Below are 22220 nucleotides of genomic sequence, written 5' to 3'. Positions count from 1 at the left end.
TTTTTATTAAATTTTTATCTGTGTACTTCTTACCATTGCCCCCCCCCATACATACCCTCCCTCGCTGAGCATCTTTTATTTTTTTTATTAAATTTTTATCTGTGTACATCTTACCATTCCTCCCTCCCCCCCCCCCCCCCATACATACCCTCCCTCGCTGAGCATCTTTTAAAGCTGCAAACCCAGCACAGTGGCTGCCTTCTCTTCCAGGATGAGCAGAAGCCGCCCCGAGATGAGGGGGCACAACTCAGGGCGCCATGCAAGCTGCCCCGGCCTGGGAGAGGAGCCTGCCCCGGGCCTTCTGGGCCTGCAGGCCCTGGTTCTGCCCGCAGACCCTCAGCTCTGACTCCTGGAGAACCACTTCCGGGTGAGGAGGTGAAACTCATCAAGGAGATGGGCGGCACCTGACTCCCCTCTGCAGGCTGCGGGCCCCAGGCTGGGCTGGGCGAAGATCTCTTCCAGAGGCTCCCTCTCCAGCAGGACCGGGAGCCTGGCGAGCCCAGAGGCCGTGGAGGGCCCCTCTGCACCCCCTGGGGTCTGGCTTTAGCCTGAGCCTCTCCCCAAACCCCAGCCATTCTTTTAACCACCCCGGAGCCCTCTCCCAGGCATTGGGCCAAATGGAACAATAAAGCTTTTTGCAGCAAAACAAAACAAAAAAACATGTTGTTTTAAGTTCCTTTCATTTTTCTCCATAATTTATAAAGTTAGTTGGGTTAACATATCCGAAGATGGTTAAGATAATTTTATGCATCGGAGTAAAGTGCCGATTATAATACAATATACCTTAACGGTGTCCAGCCAATTCTTGCTCGCCAGTGCTCAGAGGGCCAGCCCTTATTTTCCCTGGAGCCCTGGGCATAGGAACTGTGCCTGCTGAGCCCACAAACTGTCTGTGACATGCACAGTTTACAACATCCGAGCACGCCCCTTCTCTAAAAAGTCCCTTCATGAGCCTGAGTCCCACCTCTTTGACTTCTCACCCCATCAAGCTGGCCCTGGACTGTCGCAGTTTCTCCTGCGTTCCTTTCCCATCCTCCCAGCCCCACCCATTACCTTCAGTCACTCCCACTCTGCCCTCCCCAGGGCCCTCTGAGCTCTCTGTTCTGTAAGAGCTGCCGCCTGTTGTTGTTGAAAGCAGTGAGGTCTGGGTTTGGGTGTCGCGGTTCCCGGTGGGTGGGGAGGAAGAGAAAACGGAGAAAGCCTGCCTGCTGACAGCGATAACTCGGGCCACGTTGGAAGTTGAGGGCTGTTGGCAGGGAGCCGGCTGGTGCACAGACAGTTCTGCAGAAGGGAAGTGATTTTTGAAATTTAATTATGTGGAGAAGGGATGCCTGCCAGGACGTCAGAGCCAGCAGCGTTCCTCTCGGAGCAGAGACAGCCGTGAGGTTCACTTAGGTGTGCTGGGCGCAGTGGAACAGACAGAGGCGCGTGAACCGTGATGGACGCCCTCAAAAAGATGTAACCCGGAGACATAGAACTCCGGGGTTTCCATGTCAAAGATGGAGCTCAGGTTTATATGATTGCCAATTTCTTTTTCGTCCAGTATATCTCAAAAGAAAAAAAAAAAACAAGTCTTGGGGTATCTTATAATAATTATAGTAAGTACTCATCAACTATGTCTACCTCCTATATTTACATGTACGCATCCTATAAAATAAAAGCCTAATATGCAAATCGACTGAACTTTGGAATGACTTGTCACTATGATGCACACTGACCACCAGGGGGCAACAGGAGCTATCCACAAGCCCCAAGCAAAGTGGGTGCCAACACCCCCCATCACTGTGCCGATCACCCGACTAGGGACCCTACCCGGGCAGAATTTTGTGCACCGGGCCTCTAGTATAGAATAAATTTATGTGAGTGTCAAAACATGGACTTACCAGATTCTTTTAACAGCTGTATAAGTACTGTTACATTTTAGAGGAATTTATAAACTTCAGTGATGGACAGAATGTAGAATCATGTCATGTAGAAAAATATCTGCTTTTTAAATTTTGTGTCTAACACATACTTACTTGAATTAACAAACACATGAACGGATGAATCTTTACTGTCTCCAGTTACAGCAATAACACCTTGAACTTGTGGTTATTGTTAACACAAACTTTCCAATTTCTAATTATAAGCTTTAAGCTAGCTACAGGCTTTATAGCCGGAACCCTAGGCTTTTAAATTAGATAAGCTTCCTACAGGTCTATCTATGACACCTTTATATAAGACGTTAGCTTTGTCTCATTACACATAGGTTTCCACAGAAAAAACTCAAATCATTTCGACGTTAAAATGTTCTCCTCTGGATTCTACGAAACTGCTGTCAACATCCACAATGTCTCCCTGAACCTCAGGCTTAATGAAACCTGGCTGCCCACCGTCTTCCCCCGCTGTTGGGTCCAGGTCTAAAAAGATGTATTGCTTACCATTTTTAAAGGGGAAGAAAGATGCCGAAACTGGTTTGGCTCAGTGGATAGAACGCCGGCCTGCGGACTGAAAGGTCCCGGGTTTGATTCCGGTCAAGGGCATGTACCTTGGCTGCGGGCACATCCCCAGTGGGGGGTGTGCAAGAGGCAGCTGATGGATGTATCTCTCTCATCGATGTTTCTAACTCTCTATCCCTCTCTCTTCCTGTCTGAAAAAAAAAATTTTTTTTTAAATCAATAAAATAGCCGAAATCGGTTTGGCTCAGTGGATAGAGAGTCCGGCCTGCGGACTGAAAAAAAAAAAGAAATGCATCGCTGGCTGGCATGGCTCAGTGGTTGAGTGTCGACCTATGAACCAGGAGATCACAGTTCGATTCCCAGTCAGGCCCCAGTTATGGGCTTGATCCCCAATGTGGAGGAGGCAGCTGATGGATGAGTCTCTCTCACCACTGATGCTTCTCTCTCTCTTTCCCTCACCCTTCCTCTCTGAAATCAATACAAGTATATTTTTTTTTAAAAAAAGAAAGAAATGCATATTTTTTAGCTCAACTCCTGGGATCCTAGCTCCACCTATCTGGAGGTTAAAGAATATGAATGTTTACAAACACAAACAGGTGACTGGGATGCAGAAACTGTGCCGAGAAATAAACACTCAGCTCAGCTCACAAACCCGCCTCCTGGCCGGGCAGCGGGGACCCAGCCACTGGTTCACGGAGCCCCTGGAACGAGCTCCGACCTGTGGGGGTACCGTGTGCCCACGGTGCTTTGTAAGAACTGCGGGCAGGCGACAGTGCTGTGCTCACACTCACTCTTTTTCTGAACTATTGGACACTTTCTGAGAGTCAGGCTCACTTTGGAAGACCAGCTAAATGGCCTGCTCTTCATGGGATGGGGAGACACAGGGGCACCACAGACTGAAGAAGCTCCATGATGGATGGGTCCGGAGGGTCTGGTTTTGCTCACAACTGTCTCCCTAGCACCCACATTCCCTTTGCACACAGTAGGTGCGCGGTGGCATGCCCACATTCCCTTTGCACACAGTAGATGTGCGATGACGCGCCCACATTCCCTTTGCACACAGTAGGTGCATGGTAATACGTGTTTACAAATGAACCCAACGCAAAGGAATATGAAATAGTATGAACACTTGCATATGTGAACACCAAACACTTGCATATGTGAACACCAAATGCTTGTAACTATGAAACTGATTAATCCTTGATGAGGAAAATAACTAAAAGGTTTAAGAATGATCAACTAGCCCTACTGGTTTAGCTCAGTGGCTAGAGTGTTAGCCTGCAGACTGAAGGGTCCCAGGTTCGATTCCAGTCAAGGGCATATATCTTGGTTGCAGGCACATCCCCAGTAGGGAGTGTGCAGGAGGCAGCTGATCGATGTTTCTCTCTCGATGTTTCTCTCTCATCGACGTTTCTAAACTCTCTATCCCTTTCCTCTCTGTAAAATTCAATATATTTAAAACAAAAACAAACAGAATGATCAACTACAAGTCTGGGGGAGGCTGTCCGGCAGGGTGGGGGGCAGACAGCAGGAAATCCGGCGCTCGGGAGGAAACCTGACCTTCTTCCTGGGCTCAGTCTGTGTTTCTGAGTCCCCGACGTTCCAGGACTCCAGGCCCGGGTTTCTGCGCGGCTCCGTGTGTTTTAATTACACTCCGAGGGCGAACACAGACTTTCCAACGTCCTCCTGGCCAGGACCGTTAGGCTGCAAAGCGGGGTTCCGGGAACACACTGAGGGGTCCTGTCACCAAGCACCGGGAGCCGCAGCGCCCATTCCGAGGCAGAGCCGCAGGCTGGCGCGGGGTGACCCTGTGACGCCGCAGCCTCTGCGGCCGGCTCCGGCCTTCACACGGGTGTTTGTGTTCTGCGCTCGCCTGTCTGTGGCCACAGAGCAGAGCTCCGTCCGTGTGACTCAGGCCGTGGCAATGCTTCCCTTGGCAGCCACGGGGGCCATCCCCGCGCAGGCCCCAGCCCGAGGCCAGGAAGCAGGCAGGCCAGCGCCGTTCCCTGCCCTGTGCCATGTGTAATGGCCCCGCAGGCCGTGCCAACAGCCACAGTGGAAGGGCAGGGGCAGGAGGGGGGGGGGGGGGCGGAGGGCTGTGTCCTGAGCTAAACTCTGCTCCTGGAGGCGGCTCCATGGAACTGGATGGGATTGACGGCAGGCCCGGTCACCTTCCCTCTCCCGCTCTCCCTCCTTCCCTCCCTCCCTCCCTCCCTCTCTTCCTCATTGTCTCATGTAAAAATAAATAAAAAACCTCAAAGAAACATCCAACTGGCAGAGATTTCTGGGGATGGCATTGGCCTTTCCCCAAGTCTGTCCCTCTCCAGCGCAGCCCCTCGTTACGGTGAAAAGAGTGGAAAACCCGAGCAGAGGACACTCCCTGGCCCTCGCCGGGGACAGCCCGGGGGCAGCCGCCTGCGGAGTCTGTTGGGCGGCACCCGAGTGCCCTTGGCCGCTGCCTGACCTCAGTCCGGGCTGCGAGGTGACCTTGGCCGGGGCCCTGAGCCACCGTCTCCTGGAAACACACTAGGAGTGCCTTTTGGGTCGAACGCAATGATGACATCCACGGAGCCCGCCAGCATTGTCGCGTAAATAAGGGAAATGTGTATTTTAAATACGAGACAATCCCATTTCTCGGACAAGCCCCTCCTATAGTGGACAGGGAAGCTGATTCCCAGTCTGCACGTGTTTATTCCGCACAGAAGCGTGTGTCTCAGAGGAGGGGTCCGGAAGGGGGCTCTCCCCGCCCGGCCTGGCTGCCCCGATGCTCCCAGAGCTGGCTGGCTGCCTGCCAGCCGCGGGGCCGTAAGTTCACGTCCAGGGAGCGAGTGGGCATCCCCATCGCAGTCCTCCGTCCTCGCACTCCCGGGCCAGCACTTGCTGTGCGTGCCCAGGGGGGTTCCAGATGTGGAAACAGCTGCAGGCGTGCTGCCCTGTGGTGTCTCAAAGCCTTTCTGTCCTGAGGGTCCCGGGGTCCAGCCAAGGGCACATGCCTGGGTTGTGGGCTCAATCCCCAGTAAGAGGCGTGCAAGAGGCAGCCGATCAGTGATTCTCTCTCATCATTGATGCTTCTCTCTCTCTGAAATCAATAAAATATATATTTTTAAAAAGAAAGACTATATGTGTGTACTGGGAGGGAGGGGCGGCAGGCAGACGTGTGCGTGTCTGTGTGCACATGTGTGTGCATGTGGGTGAGGCGGGCTGTCTGACAGGTAGGGTGAGGCTGGCGCTTGTTCCTCTCCCTTGGCCAGACCTGTGGGTCAGGCTAAGGCAAGTCCCCAATGCAATGGCGCTGACCATTGGTGCACCCCCTGAAACCTCCTTCGGAGTTCAAAGAGGTAACATGAGGCGCGTGTGCCCACAGGGAGAGTTTGACACCCATGAAACCCGGTGCTCAAATGTTTACCTTCTAGAACTTTACGGGGCAAATTAGGAGGCTGGTCCTCATAACCTGGCAATAAAACATCAAATGTTTGGGGAAATGGTTTACCTTGGACCCATGGGCAGCCATTAACACGAGGAGGAAGTGAAAGAGGAGAAACCAACCCAAATGAAAGTTTCAAGTTCACGGAGAATTCTTCTTGTCCAAGCACAACAGAGTCTCAGGGAGGCCAGGCCAGGAGCGGGGCCTGTGAAATTGCACAGAAACGGAGTTCTCTCCATGTGAGATCTTGCTACGGGAGCCTAGGGCACAGAGGCTTCCGCCCCAGGCGATCTGTGGGGGCCACACAGGAGCCCGCTGAGGGCACCGTCGCACAAAGTGCAGAAATGACTACATCTCACCCCGCCTGAAACAAGAGGCCTCCAAGGCCATCCCATGTTAACCAGGTATTCAAACCTGGCCGGAGTGCTCAGTGGCTGAGTGTTGACCCATGAACCAGGAGGTCACTGGTTTGATCCCTGGTCAGGGCACATGTCCGTGTTATGTGCTCAATCCTGGCTGCAGGAGGCAGCCAATCGATGTTTCTCTCTCATCAGTGTTTCCCTCTCTCTAAAAAATCAATAAAACATATTTTTAAAATGCCCAGTGGAATATTTACCAATAACAAGAAGTGTCGCCTCCAAAAATTAGTGAAAAGGAGGCATGCCATTCTCAAATCAACCTGTTTTGGCGGAAAGTAGTTATATCTTTTCCTACTCAAAAAAATCCTTTGAGTAAGCTGATGTGAGTCCATTGAATTTGAAGCGATCCTCATGCTGAAACATCTACACGACAATTATGCCGAAGAGGAGTCAGGGCGGAGATTCGAATCTAGAGGTCACCCTGAGTGGCCTCTCTGAAAAGAGGGGATGTATCACCAAGAGGACAGATTAGAGGTCCTGGAGGCACCGGAATCTGCTGGTTGGGGACGGGGGGAGAGGGTCCGGCCGAGGGTCTGCCCAGGAGCTGGCTGTTTGCTGATCACAGTGGCTGTGCGCAGAGTGACACGGGCAAGATGCGGGGAGTGAGGGGCAGGGGTCTTGCAGGGACGGCGGGCACACAGGGGCGGCCTGCAGCCCGGAGCAGTGGGGCCCAGAGGCTGCCCGGTGGGGCTGGAACATGGCGGGCGGGAGGGTGGAGAGGGAAGAAGGAGTTGAGACATCATGCCGGACAAAGAGCAGCAAGAGCCAAGACCGAGCGGGCGGGACCCCAGAGATAACGGGCCCTGGGAGAGGGAGAGGCTGACGAGGGGGCGGGAAGGACCACAGAGCCCTGAGAGTTGGGTGGGAGGCTGGACTTAATCCCGAGGGAGATGGGAGCCTGGAGGAGGGGGTACATTCCCAGGGGCGTGCCACGATTGGGCATTGCCCCTCTTTTATGAGGAAACTGGCAGAACCACGGCGGGGTGTGACCCCGGGCCAGGGTTAAAGCAATGAGCCGAGATGAGCCATGGAGCTGCACTGACACCTCCCCACCACGGACTCCCAGGGGCTCGGACGCCCCAGACAGCTGCAGGGCGGGTGGCTCCCTCCCCCCTGCCCACCAGGACGGCTCCAGAAGCGCTGGTGAGGACGTGCGGGCACCACGCCGAGCCACTGACCTGCAATCCCATCCCGGCGGCCGGCCAGCAAAGGCTCCCGGAGCGCTGGCCCGGGGCTCCCTCCTCTTCCCGGCACTCGTCCTGGAAGAAGAAAACACGGGTTCCATTACTCCCATGGGGATCGCCAAGCCACACCTTGTTAAACCGAAAGCTCGCGTTTCACCGAGGGGATGAGCTGCAAATCTGAACCAACTCCTGCGATGACTCACGCCAAGCCCATGCTGAGGCCTACGTTCCCCGTGGTGACCTGACTGCGAGCCACACGCAATGGTTACAGGAGAAAATGCTGAAGGTGCTGTGCGACCCAGACTGGCAGTGAGATGTGTCTCCATTGCAGGGTGAGCTCCTCCTTGGTTCATAGGCTCTTGCTCTCGTGGATGTAGCGTGAAGGGCTCTGGAGCGCCCCCTGTGGTCCGGGGTTTTGGGGGAGGGACGGGAGATTCACAGATTTTTTTAAAAATGAGCTTCAGAGAGCGCACCCCGCCCACAATCCCGCGGCCAGTCCCAGGGAAACCACAAGCCCTCTAACGGGGGCTCTTTCTGAAATAAGAGCTTTTAACAGGACTTGTGATCGCCGAACCGCTTAAGTTTCCTGTTGACTTCAAACGCATCCTATAATCTTCTCAAATGTGGAAGCAATTTTCATGTTTGCGAAGAAAGTCTAATAATCAGCTCAAGTCCCTGCTCCTCGTGGAGGGGAGTCCCGCCAGGAGATGACCCAGGACTCTCCCCGGGCCCCGCCCCGGCTCAGCCTGTCCCCCGAGGGGCCCGCCGTCCCTGGCGCCTGGCATCTCAGAGAGCCTGAAGGTGCCGGCCTGGCTGAGGCCTTCCGCTAATGGAGTTCAGACCACTCATTACGCTGGAAAGAGCTGCAGAGCAGGCAGATGGTCAATTAGAGGGGGAGCCAGGCCTAGGAAAACCCAAGAAACCTGTGTTCGCTGAGCGTGTGCTGGGGTGAGGCCCGTGTTCTCGGCTTTACACACACGACCTCATGCTGTTCTCTCAAGTGCTCACTGGGCGAGAGTGGGCACCAGACCTGGCAGAGTTCAACTGCCAGTTACCTGAGCACTGCCACAGGCAGGCAGCAAGCGGGCTGAGCGCACAGAGGAGACATGGGCCCGCTTGGCTTCCTGCCCACCGTGAGAGCACAGTCCAGCCAGAGGTGGGAGGGGGGAGTCCAGCACGTTCATTAGTGCTGTGTGGTTCAAACCGCAGCTTATGACTCCATAGAACGTCATCACATTAATCTCCCGAGTCTTAATCGGCATTAAAAAGTCAACGAATGAACCGAGAAAGTAGCAGAGAATGGCATGGATGGAAAACATCAGGGCGCATGCAGTCAAGTCCGGGAAATTCCCGTGGAAAGGGCGCCAAGCCTGTATCCGTCCTACACACGTCTGTGCGCCCTGGTTTGCCATGTGAAGGGGATCTTCTTTTGTAGGTCACGGCTGGGAGAGTGAGTTACGGAACAAAGTGCCAACTGCTCTGTTAGGAGTGGATGCGAGATGATGAGAGCCAAAAGGAGTGAGTGTCTGCCCATCACTAGCACCGAGCTCCAGAGCGAAACCATCCTCTTCTCTCACCACCACGAGGCCTCTTAGCATTGAGATGCCTACATCCAAGGCTTAAAGCTAAAAGAGTTTGAGAAGGACAGGCGTGACATTTCAAGCACTAGAGAAGGAAGCATTGGGAGTCCCTTCTATAGTCTGGGAGAGAGAGTGGGCACCATGGAGCACGGGAGGCACAAGGACACTAGACCTGTGTCTGCACAACGGAGCCAGATTCCAGCAGAGGGCATTAAACCTCCAGAAGATGGAACCCAAGTCAAGCCCTACTGGCTAGAATTGTCGGAGGTGTTGGCAGGTCTTTAAGCACTGGCTAGGTCTACAAGCGCCAGCTAGGTCTACAAAGACCCGGTAGGTCTGGAAGGAATCCCCACCATCCCACAGGTGAGAGTGCAGGAGCCCTTTAAGTGATCTTTACCCTAAGAGCAGCGCCTCCTTTGGGATGGCAGGCTGCCGTGATGTCCCTGACCAGGATAAAACTGTGATGACATGTTCTGTTCTCTTCATAAAGCTTCCTTCCAACAGATTCTAGATGCTTACAGGTTAGATTTGTGGCAATCCTCCAGACTGCCGCGTGGAGACATTCTCTCAGTCAGGATTCAGATCCGTCCATGTGATTTGTAAGTGGGTCCTAATCATCGTCCAGATGAAGAAGCAGGAGAAAAGCTGATGATGTGCTCAGCAGTGGTGGAACCAGAACCGAAATCAGCAGAACCTCTGCATTTTCATTTCCAAACTGGCTTGTGAAGTTGGCTGTGGGTTTTCTTTTTCTTTGAAAAAAAAAATTTTTTTTATCAGTTTCAGAGAGAGGAAAAAGAGGAGAGAGAGAGAGAGAAACTTCAATGTGAGAGAAAGATTGATTGGCTACCTTCTGCACGCCCCCTATTAGGGATTGAGCCTGCCACCCAGGTATATGTCCTAACCAAGAAGCAAACCTGTAGACCAGCTGGTGCATGGGACAATGTTCAACCACTGAGCAACACTGCTCAGGCCGTTTGCTTTTTCTTAAAGGGCCATAAGCTGTTTTCTATTCTTTTTCCAGAACATAGATAATAAAATGTAATATAATGATAATATACATGTACATGTACATATACATATACATATATATACATATACATACATATACATGTTACCAGCACATACATCACAAAATCAGTGGTATCACAGAATGAAAAGCTACCCTGAACATCAGCAAAACGACGCTCTTTTCTATTGCCAGGCTAGATTCAAAAGACGTTTCTTTTTCTTAGCCTTTTAAGTGCTGTCTATTTTTAGGTTTTACCAGGCTTCCATTAAAATTCAGTGTTATCATTTTGTTTTTAGGGGGGGAAAGTCTCAAAATCATAGCTAGCAAGAAAAATTAAGTACAGTGAGTGTGTTGCTGGTAGAATTTAAATAATTCCAGTTCTGCCCTAGCTGGTTTGGCTCAGTGGATAGAGCATCGGCCTGCGGACTCAAGGGTCCCAAGTTTGATTCCGGTCAATGGCATGTACCTTGATTAAGGGCACATTCCCAGGAAGGGGTGTTCAGGAGGCAGCTGATGGATGTTTCTCTCTCATCGATGTTTCAAACTCTCTTTCCCTCTCCCTTCCTCTATGTAAAAAAAAGAAAAAATCAATAAAATATATTTTAAAAATAATAATTCCAGTTCTACCTAAAGGTTGTTCAATAGATAAATTATAAAAGGGTAGATGAAGTACCTACAGTTGTTAAAAGCATTGAGAGAGAGATGAAATATTTTTAAATAAGCAAAATTAAAGTTTTGAATCTAGAGACACAGTAGGTGATGAAACTATTTAATATGAGAGAATACCATGGGAGTGCAGGGGAGGGGAGCGGTCTGTGATTGGCGGAGGGCCCATCGAGGGGCGGGCTCAGGTGGCCGCGCGGAGACGTTCTGCTGACAGTAATTCACTGAGCCTTACACTGGATTTCTGTGTCTGTCTGTATCAGTAGAGTTCTTTTTCCCTGCAAACTAAAGGGATTTATGTTTTACAAAATAATTTCTTTGAAAGAGAACTGACAGTACAATGGCCAATTGTTATTTCCAGGTCTAGGAGGACGGGAGGAGGAAGAAAGAAAGTGAAAAGCCACCTTCCCCTCCCCCGCCACCTGCCCGCCCGCCCGGGGGCTGCACCGGGGGCTGCGGGCGGTTTGGGTGGGGCACCCAGTGGCCTTGGGCACCCAGTGCTCCTGCAGCCGGGAGCGTGAGTGCGAACGGTCCCGGAGGCAAACGCGTCTGCTGTGCCAACAGATGGAGGCTCACTAGCTTTGGAACGGGATCTCTAAACGCATGGTTATCCAAGATGCGCACATGCTGCTCCAGCTTTGTTTCTTGCTTTTAGCTTTTAATTAAGTTCAGAGCAGCTCAAAATTTCCTCCCCAAACAGGACCAGTCAAGATGAACCCCGGTCAAGGTGACTCCTCCAGAGGAACCAGGGCCACAGGTGCCATCGACTGCAGGCCCTGGGGGGGCTCACGGACACTAAGGCCCCCGCTGCCCCTCCGGCAGGGGCGAGGGGTCTGCCCCAGAGGCCAGGAGCCGGGCTGCGGTCCCGGCGCTGCAGCTCCAGGCCCGCTCCTCCCTGCCGCGGGGTCCCGGGCGGGCCCTCCTGTGTGTTTGCTCAGAGGGCCGTTGAGCAGAGGAGCACAGAGAGGGGAGGGAAAGCCGCAGCCACGTGGACCAGAAGGATTTCCAATCACAGCAAACACGCCCGAAGAGGGAGGAAGGTGGGAAGCCATACAGTTCCTTTCTGACATTCTTTAAAACAAATTCGGCCCCGGAGGAGAGGAGGCGGCCCGACCCGTTTCCACTGGCTGGGTGTCGGGGAGAAGGCCTGGCTTGGTGCACGCCCCGCCCTCTGCCCAGGCCCCTTCCGGACTCAGGTTAGCAGGCCCATTCGCCCTGGCAACCCCTAGCCTTCCAACCTGAACTTGGCCTCGTCCCCCAGAGCAATCCCCTCTTTTTTTTATTTTTTTATTTTGTTTTGTTTTGTTAATCCTCACCTGGGATATTTCTGCATTGATTTTTTCAGAGAGAGTGGAAGGGAGAGGGAGAGCTATCGGTGTGAGAGAGACTCATCGATGGGTTGCCTCCTGCACACCATGGGGAACTGGCAACCAACGCATGTGCCCTTGACCGGAATCGAACCCAGGACCTTTCAGTCTGTGGACTGTCGCTCTATCCACTGAGCCACACCAGCTAGGGCAGCAATTCCCCTCTCTCGGGGACAAGCCTGCTCAGGGCCAGGGAGGATTCGAGGAGCCAAGTGCGAGCATCAGGTGAGTCTCAGCTTCAAACGTAGCGTCATCACCATCGCTGTTAACTCTCCCCTTCCAGACAATCAACTGCCCCTTCCCCTTCCCCCACCCCCAGAGGTCCCCCAAACCACACCCTCCTCCCAGGCTGTCCTCTGCATACACACACACACACACACACACACACACACTCACACCCGCAGCCTGCCTGGCTATAAAAGGGCTTGTGTTTAGCTTTGCTCAGTCCCCGCGGCGGCCGGCACCCAGGCCGCGGTGATTGGAATCACATGGCCCAGACGCTGCGGCCCGGAGGCTCTGCCATATGGATGCGGCTGGCTGGCTGCAGGGCCTGGCGTGCCTGCAGCGACCCATTACGAGGGGCGAGCCTGGCTTACTTTGGAGGATGTGTTATGTGTTTTGGATCGGCTCTGCTTTTCACTTCTGCTAACGCCGTCCCGGCGCTTAACCCTTTGTCCGCGGGCACCCACCGCGGCCCCCATTCCCACCGCGAGCACGCTGCACCCGGCTCAGAGAGGCCCAGCGCACGGAGGAAGCACCTTGGAGAAATGTCCATTTTCTAGAAAAAAGTAAATAAGTTCCGTTGTTCTGACCCCAATGAGCTTCCGCAGTCCTGACAGACAGCGGCCGAGCAGAGAGCATTGAGGCCCGGGACCCAGTGTGACCGAGGGGAGAAAAGGCCAGCGGGATTCTCTCGTCCCAGTCCTGCAGGCAGAGGGCTCGCCTTGGAGCCTGCAGGAGGCGATCTTAGGACAAAAGGAGGAAGTACTGCGCCAGTGTCCATAATAAAGGTATGAGCCAAGTCCCAAGAGGTAGCAGATGAAGGATGATAAAGCATAAAGGAGGGAAGAGGGAGCTGGCCAAGGGCAAGCTGGCAGCCGCACCCTGACATTGTGAGTCTGAGGAGTCATATGTCTCCACCTCATCACCTCTGCCCGCTACCCACTGCCCGCAGCCCGCCTTCCTGCACACCCGCCTCCCTGCTCACCCACCCCCCTGCACACCCGCCTTTCTGCTCACCCACCTCCCTGCTCACCCACCTTCCTGCTCACCCACCTCCCTGCTCACCCACCTTCCTGCACACCCGCCTCTCTGCTCACCGCCTCCCTGCACACCCGCCTCCCTGCACACCCGCCTTCCTGCACACCCGCCTCCCTGCACACCCGCCTTCCTGCACACCCGCCTCCCTGCTCACCCGCCTTCCTGCTAACCCACCTCCCTGCTCACCCACCTCCCTGCTCACCCACCTCCATGCTCACCCACCTCCCTGCTAACCCACCTCCCTGCACACCCACCTCCCTGCTCACCCACCTCCCTGCTCACCCACCTCCCTGCTAACCCACCTTCCTGCACACCCACCTCCCTGCTAACCCACCTCCCTGCTCACCCACCTCCCTGCTCACCCACCTCCCTGCTCACCCGCCTCCCTGCTCACCGCCTTCCTGCTCACCCACCTTCCTGCACACCGACCTCCCTGCACACCCGCCTTCCTGCACACCCACCTCCCTGCTCACCCACCTTCCTGCACACCCGCCTCCCTGCTCACCCACCTTCCTGCACACCCGCCTCCCTGCTAACCCACCTTCCTGCACACCCACCTCCCTGCACACCCACCTCCCTGCTAACCCACCTCCCTGCACACCCGCCTCCCTGCTCACCGCCTTCCTGCTCACCCACCTTCCTGCACACCGACCTCCCTGCACACCCGCCTTCCTGCACACCCACCTCCCTGCTCACCCACCTTCCTGCACACCCGCCTCCCTGCTCACCCACCTTCCTGCACACCCGCCTCCCTGCTAACCCACCTTCCTGCACACCCACCTCCCTGCACACCCACCTCCCTGCTAACCCACCTCCCTGCACACCCACCTCCCTGCACACCCACCTCCCTGCTCACCCACCTTCCTGCACACCCGCCTCCCTGCTCACCGCCTCCCTGCACACCCGCCTCCCTGCACACCCGCCTTCCTGCACACCCACCTCCCTGCACACCCACCTTCCTGCACACCCGCCTCCCTGCTAACCCACCTTCCTGCACACCAGCCTCCCTGCTCACCCACCTTCCTGCACACCCGCCTCCCTGCTAACCCACCTTCCTGCACACCCACCTCCCTGCTCACCCACCTTCCTGCACACCCGCCTCCCTGCTCACCGCCTCCCTGCACACCCGCCTCCCTGCACACCCGCCTCCCTGCACACCCACCTCCCTGCACACCCACCTTCCTGCACACCCGCCTCCCTGCTAACCCACCTTCCTGCACACCCGCCTCCCTGCTCACCCGCCTCCCTGCTCACCGCCTCCCTGCACACCCACAGACCCCAGGCCTCAGGGGAGGCTGGAGGCCGGGTGTGCCTCTCTGGCGCCGGGCACTGCGCTCCCACGCCATGTAATCTGTAGTGGAGATAGCTGGGAAGTTGCAATTTCTCTTTAAGACATTCCTCAATATAGATTTCAGAATGAGCTGAAGTCTCTCTCTACATGTGACATGGAGAAACACATGTTCTTAATCTGTGGGTTTCAAATTGTTTCAGAATTACATCAATGAGACATATCCTCAAAAGGAGAATCGGCCACCCAGCCTCAGACGCGGGTAGAGAGCGCTGGGGGCACTACTGCTCTCCGGCCTGATGTCTGAAAGCCAGTTCCTAAAAAAAAAAAAAAAAAAAAAAAAAGAGCTTGGAAACCCACCGGCATTAGTTTGTGGCCCGAGGTGGAGGCAGGCCGGGCTGGGCTGAGGGCGGGGAAGGCGGAGGCCCTCAGCGCCCAGGAAAGGGAGTCGGAGGAGGAAGTGCTTCAGTCCCTCCATCCCATCCAGTTCCCAGAAAGCGCACCTGCCTGCTTCTCAGTATCGCATGTGAAGCTGCCACGTGAAGGTTAGAAAACGCCAGGTGAGGCTCAGGAGCTCCCCTGGAAAGCAGCAGTGAAATGTGTACAGATGGTGTAAAGACAAAGAGTCTCCTGTTTAGAGCTGAGTGCACCATAATCGCTAGCCAGGGGAGGGAAAAGAGGAGGGAGAGCAGGGAGATGCGAAGGCAGGAACCACAGCCTGCGGTGGGGAAGAGGAGCAGGCGGTGAGAAGGCCCCGTAGGAGGAACAGCTCCAGGCTGTAGCTAAGACATGGACGCCCCGGCGCTGCCATCTGTGGGGCCGTTGCCTTTCTCAGCCTCTCGCCCTCCTGAGTGTCCTCCTCACGCACCTCAGGAGGCTACAGACGAGGGGACCGTCTCAGACGGCACGCGTATGCCCAGGCCATGGAATTAACCACCAGTGACCTCCTGGACTCAAGTCCTAGGCTCCCTTTCCACTGAAATGCCATGAAGGCCAACTTGTTAAACGATTGGAAGGAAAGAGGAGCAAAAAAGGGCCCACCTTTCCCCTCTTTCTTACGTCTATTCCTTAGGGGTGGGCAACAGTAGATTTACAGTTGTGAGTACACAAAAGTTTGTGTTTTCAAATTTTATTGGTAGATGATTTTTTTTTATTTTTTATTTTTTTTTTTAGAGAGAGAGAGAGAGAGAGAGAGAGAGAGAGAGAAAGAGAAACCATCATTTGTTGTTCCACCTATTTATGCAGCCATTGCTTGCTTCTTGCAAGTGCCCTGGCTGGGGATTGAACCCTCCACCTTGGCATATGGGGACAACGGCTCTAACCAACAGAGCTACCCCGCCAGGGCGAAAGAGTTTATTCTTGTATTATTATGAATCATTATATTGTTTATTTGCGTTACAACTGTAAACCTACTTTTGCCCACCCCTGTATATAAATAAATGGGCTCCAAGGACATAATTAAATCATTAGAAGAGAAGGAACTAATTTGGAGGGTTTGTTGGGTTATTTGTGCCCCCTCGCCTGCATGGGTCATCTAAGCAGTAATGAAAGTCGGGGGTCGGGCCTTCCAGGGGCCTGGAGTGGTCAGTCCTTTTATGTTCTAACAAAATGGAAAATGCCATATTCCACCGCGGGCCCTGCCACGGGGCCAGTGAGGACGTGAGGGGCAGGCCGAGGCCTTCTTTGGTATCAGGCAGAGTCACTAACCTATCGGAGGAAGCCAGATGGAAAGAGCAATAGAGCAAACTGCACTGTACAAAAGAAACAACAACAAAAAAGGGTCGTTATCACAATCTTGATTCTAAAAATAAAAGAATGCCCTGACTGGGGAGCAGAGTGCTCTGGGCGGAGTGACTCACAGCCCAGCTGAGGGGTCAGTCTTATCTCTTTCCACGGAGCCGCCCCTCCAGTTTTCCTGACTTTCTCCTTCCTGCTCAGGGTGTGGGGTTGGGTGGGTCGCCGTCTGCAGATAAAAGCGCGTTGGAGACCAGCTGCCTGTTTGGCTATCTTTGTAGAAGGCCCTTCCCTGGCCTTCCAGCACACCGGCTTTCCACCGGGGACCTTTCCTCCCAATCACGGCCTGTTGACTCCGTGGTTCAAACTGAGCTTGTATGCCCTGTGCCGCCTGCTTCAGGGAGATGGACCCTCGCTCTATATTCCAGCTCCTCTTGGTTTGGAAAGTAAGGGAACAAGGCTTACGTGGAATCGGAGTCTTTTTAGGGCAAAGCTCTTCTTTCATGCTCTTACCTTAGACATGAGAATGGCTTTCAGACCAGCCCAGCGGGGCCAGTCTCCACAACCACAGGCATCTCAACTGACACAGAAACAAACGCAAGATGCTTTAACCAAAACAACTACGCTGCATTATCCTGACAGAGTAGCCACTCTTCTAACCCAGCGGTCGGCAAACGGAGGCTCTCGAGCCACATGCGGCTCTTTGGCCCCTTGAGTGTGGCTCTTCTACAAAACACCATGCACCCTAATTAAGTTCATCACAATGTACCTACCTATATAGTTTAAGTTTTACAAAAAAATGTGGCTCTCAAAAGAAATTTCAATTGTTGTCCTGTTGATATTTGGCTCTGTTGACTAAGGAGTTTGCTGACCACTGATCTAATCCATCATTTCCGCAGGCTGGACAAACGGAAGCAGAAACATGCCCTTCTCAGGAGACAGCCAGGCTGAGAACCGGTAAGTGACAGGGCCAGAGGGGCCCCGGAAGAAAGGCCACCCCTGGAGACGGGATAATCCCATTAGGCAGCTCTTAGCACTACACAATTTGGTCTTGAAGTGCGTGGCTGTGAGATAAAGAGGGCCTTTGATTTTAAGTGGCACTCAGCTGGGTAAGACTCCCATCTCCAGCTCGAGGGCTCATCAGCATAATCAAACTCTGAGCACAAAGGCCCTTGAAGGAGCCCAGGCCCCCCACCTGGCGTTCCAGTCCTTACAAAGCGCTCTGTGGGGGAAGGGGCCTCGCCTCACGGGGCAGAAGCCATTTGGTCTGCTCGCTAGACGCTCCTCCCGTCTAGACTGTGGGGTCGATCTCCCTTGTGCGGGTGAAGAGGGAATTCCCCCTGGCTCTCAGGCTCCCTCTCACAGCAATTACACTCCCTCTCAGGGCGTCCTCGGGAACAATGCTGAGCCACGAAACTTCAATAGAAACCTGTCGTGAGCAGAGCACGCCCTGGCTGACACCATCTCGGTCCCTGGTGGATGGCCCGAGTCGATAAACCACGACTCTCGAGCCACATGTGGCTCTTTGGCCCTTTGAGTTTTTAGCAAAGGCCAGCTTAGGAGTACCCTAATTAAGTTCATAACAATGTACCTACCTAGATAGTTTAAGTTTAAAAACTCTGGCTCGCAAAAGAAATTTCAATCGTTGTACTGTTGATATTTGGCTCTGTTGACTAATGCGTTTGTCAACCACTGATCTAGATGAATGGAAATGCCTTTAAAAAATTTTTTTGTTTTAAAATTGATTTCAGAGAGAGGAAGGGAGAGGGAGAAAGGAATAGAGACATCAACGATGAGAGAGAATCATTGACTGACTGCCTCCTGCCTCCTACTGGGGATGGAGCCCACAACCCGGGCATGTCCAGCTTTATCAATTGCTGACGGAGGGAGGTTAAAATCTCCAGGTATGCCTGTGGATTTGCCTAGGACTCCCTAAAATCCTGCCGATATTTGCTTCATGTCCTTTAAGCTCTATCACTGAGCAGATACGGATTTATGATTGCTATGAATGTGTTCCTGGAGAATTGCCCCTTTATCTCTGGTTATATTCATTTTTCTGAAGTCCATTGCACCTCATGTTAATGTGGCCACGCCAGCTCTCTACAGCACACTGTTCCCATGGCGTCTTCACCTTCGGCCGCCCTGCATTTACAGGTAAAGTCAGCCTATCATCTGGGCCCTTCTTTTTCTCTAGTCCAACGACCTCTGCCTTTAAGCTGAAGTACTTAGTCCATTTATATTTAATGTTACTTATTGGTGTGGTTAGATATGAAACTGCAACTCTGGTTTGTTTCCTATTTGTCCATCTGAATCTTTTTTTTTTTTTTTTTTTTCAATTTCTCTGCTTCTCTCTTACTTTTTTCTGGAGTAATTAAATATTGTTTTTAGAATTCTGGCCTCATTTCTCTTCTGCCGTTTTCACTGCATCTCTCTTATTTTCTTCAGAAGAGCTAATATGACTTTATAAAGAACAGAAACAAGAGCCCTAACCCTAATACCTCCGGACTCTGTATCAGGACACAGAAGTACGGAATCCGTGGCTGAGGAGGTTCTGCCATCCCCACAACGTCCTTTCCAACAGGAAACGACATCTCCCCATCTGAAGAGGCTGCTAATACTGTGATTCTACATACTACAAGAATTAGGCACGTTTTTCTTTGCGTTCTCTTTATAGTAATTTTCACAGAATCCTGAACTTTGTTTTGTTTCCTGATGCCTTCTCCCAGAACTTCCTCTCCATTCTCTGAAAACATTCTTTACAACCAAGTCTCAGGCCCCAGGGAACTGAGCAAATGTAAGGCTTGCCAGGAGCGCCCCCTGGGGGAAGCCTTTATGAAGGCGCCGGGAACTGCGTTTGTGTGAATGGGCCAGAGCGGCCCCAGCTTCAGGAGCCAAAAGAAAGAAAAGCGATGAATGCAGAAGACACGCTGGCGGATTGTAGCTGGAAATAGGCCTACTCCTCAGGAGTAACTCTCACTCCTAAGGGACAGGAGGCGGTCCAGCAGAAAAGGACACACAGCGCCTCCCTAACAAAAGCTGGAAACACACCGGCACCCGGAGAGATAAACGGGGTCCAGAGTTCTGCTTAGAGCTGTTGGTTTTAGATATTGTTCCTTATCTGGAAGGAAGGCAAGCTTCCTCCAGAGAGAGGTGAGGCGCGGGTGCGGGTGTGGGTGTAGGTGAGGGTGTGGGTGCAGGTGCGGGTGTGGGTGTGGCTGTGGCTGTAGGTGTAGGTGGGTGTGCCATGGTCAGGAGGGAGACACCGGGGTCAGGGATCAGAGGGACAGGGTTTGGATACTGGCTCTGCCCCTTCTCGGCTAAGTGACCCCTTAAGCCACCCACCCACGAAAGGGGGCGATGTGAGAGTTCACCTGGGAAGGGGTGAAGAGAGCTAAGCAGGGGAGGGAGCAGGCCCAACCCACATTCTGCTTGTGAGTGCGACCTGCGTGCTCCTCTCATTAATATTTATAAGACCTTAGAAAAGGGTGGCACGCCCCTTTAAAAACATCTCCAGGGTGCTTCTTGCGTCCCTGTCCCTCGTCATTGCATGGTTTTCACATTAGCTAAGAAAAAGGTGTTTGTTTTTTCCCTAGGGTTCCCACTCTCATTTGAGACATCGGCGGCTGAATTAAAACAGTAACAGCCGTGAACTTCTGTAAGGTGTGTGTGTGGGGTGGGTGTGCCTCTGGCACTGGGAGCAGCGCCAGGCCTGCAGCCAGGGAGCCCTGCCCGACCCCCCAGCTCAGCCACACGCTGGCCCCGGGGCCCGTCCCCACGCGAGGCTCCAGGAGTGGAGGGAGCACCTCTGATTCGGGCCTGTGATGTCCCTGCCGTTCCCTCTAGGCTGCCCAGCGCCAGCAGAGAGGGCGCACCCTCTGTGACCGTGGCCCCGACGGGAGGCCGCTGGGACTGACCGCCTGGCTCTGAGTCGCCCACGTCCCAGCCTGGTCACTGTCACAGGTCCGTGTGGCCCACATAATGGGAGACTGGGGGAGGGGCACAGGAAATAAAATAAAGACTTAAACAGCGCCCTGGCCGGTTTGGCTCGGTGGACAGACGTCAGCCAGCAAACTGAAAGGTCCCAGGTTCCATTCCGGTCGAGGGCACAGGCCCGGGCTGTGGGCTCGATCCAAGTGGGGGGTGTGCAAGAGACAGCCGATCCATGATTCTCTCTCATCATGGATGTTTCTCTCCCTCTTCCTTCTTCTCTGAAGTCAATAAAAAAATAAAAAAGAAGACTTGAAGAGCTTTGGGGAAATGGGAAGGAGAGAGGCAGGAAGGTGACGGTCTCCGTGTCTAAGAGACTAAACAGTGGGCCCTGGGAAAACACCCAGCACAGACGCTCTCACGGGAGGCCTCCCAGGGGATGAGGGGGAGGACTGGCGGACGGGGAACGGGACGGTGCAGGGACCATTTTGCCAGCAGCCTGGGCTTCCACAGGACCCACCCCAGCCCCCGAGAGGGCTCGGCGCCAGGCTCCACAGCCCTGGGCGGGTGGGGGGGGACCCCAGGCTCACAGGCTCCACAGCCCCGGGGAGGGACCCCAGGCTCACAGGCTCCACAGTCCTGGGGCGGGGAGAGAGGGGACCCCAGGTTCACAGGGCGTAGGGCCCACACGGAGCAGCCCCTGCGGCCTCGTTGTTGTGAAGACGGAGGAGGTGTGGTCAGAGTGAGGCGGTCTGACCCATAAGCCATGACCCGCACATTTCATCAGGCCTCGCCTTTGAATAGATCCCCAGCTGTGAGGCCAATGGGGAGTCCTGTGGTCAAACAAGGCGTTTCCGTGCCGGTGCCTGGCCGGGCCGCGCCCTGGGCCCGGTGGGGCTGAGTGTCCGCTGCCCCAAGGCTGTGGTGGGGAGGGCATGAGGACATCAGGGAAACGTGAGCTCCCCAGACTCAGCCTGCCGACCAAAGCGCCTCTGACACCCACACTTCCTGGGGGAGTCGTGGGTGTGCAGGGAGGATGTGCAGAACCTTCTGGAAGGTCTAGATGTCGGCCATGTAGGGGAGCCTGGCCCTCCTGCCTGGCCCCCAGCCTTTGAGGTGAGGCTGTGCGCGTGTCAGGAGCCGTGGGCAGAGGGCGCCCAGGGCCAGGCCGGGCCCCCCTCCAGGGAGGACGGGCTGTGACCCGACCGTCTGCCCTTTCCCACTGCCCTCCGCCCTCCAGGGACAGGGAGGCTGGGAAGGGCCGAGGTGAGAGCACCTGCCAGCGGCCCCACCCGGTCATCCACCCGATCTTGATAAGCCGGGGTGGAGAGCTTAAAGGGAAGGTGATAAGCGGGAAGCTTTGTGTCTGTGACGGCATGGCTGCCCGAGCCCCGGGGACCGCCATCGAAGCAGGTGGAGACTCTGTGGTGTCAGGAAAAGGGACCTCTGTGTGTGCGTGTGTGCGTGTTTGTGTGTGAGTGTGCGTGTTTGTGCGTGTGTGTGTGTGTGTTTGTGTGTTTGTGTGCGTGTTTGTGCGTGTGTGTGTTTGTGCGTGTGTGTGTGTGTGTGTGCGCGTGTGTGCTCGGCGGCTCCAAAGCCCCTGCCAGGCAATCGCACATCCTCTGTGTTAACAACACGGACTTTCCGTCATCACAGCTCACACCCATGAGGCAGGTCACGGTGATGCCCGCCTTCTGATAAGAAGACGGCGCGGCCACTCCCTCCTCCCGGGGAGGGCTGACTGCCCGGCTCACCAGGTCAGACACCTGCTCAAAGCCAGTGGAACACGAATTCAAGAGTTACGATTCCAGGTCACAAGTTTTAAAAAGCAGATCTTTAAACACTGAGAGTATGCTTCGGCAGAGAAAGAGTGGGATCCCAGGAAAAGGAAACAGAACAGCGGCCCCAGTTCTCATTTGCGTCCTGC

At 54.2% G+C, this 22220-nt stretch overlaps 2 long non-coding RNA genes across 2 annotated transcripts; one reads left to right on the top strand and one right to left on the bottom strand.

The window, feature by feature from the left end:
* Positions 1-2416: 2416 nt before the first annotated feature.
* LOC311625294 lies at positions 2417-6578 on the bottom strand. Its single transcript, XR_014795473.1, has 3 exons — positions 5929-6578; positions 3999-4142; positions 2417-2487 (listed from the first exon to the last, which is right to left on the bottom strand). It is a non-coding gene; the product is annotated as an uncharacterized lncRNA (long non-coding RNA).
* Positions 6579-12543: 5965 nt separating this feature from the next.
* Positions 12544-19293, top strand: LOC311625296. The gene is made up of 3 exons (XR_014795475.1): positions 12544-13196; positions 17266-17323; positions 18812-19293. It is a non-coding gene; the product is annotated as an uncharacterized lncRNA (long non-coding RNA).
* The last annotated feature ends 2927 nt before the right edge of the window (positions 19294-22220 follow it).

Source organism: Pipistrellus hanaki (genome assembly GCF_964339955.1).
Source record: "Pipistrellus hanaki genome assembly, chromosome: 7".
Lineage (NCBI taxonomy): Eukaryota > Metazoa > Chordata > Mammalia > Chiroptera > Vespertilionidae > Pipistrellus > Pipistrellus hanaki.
This window is presented reverse-complemented; position numbering and strand designations above follow the sequence as displayed.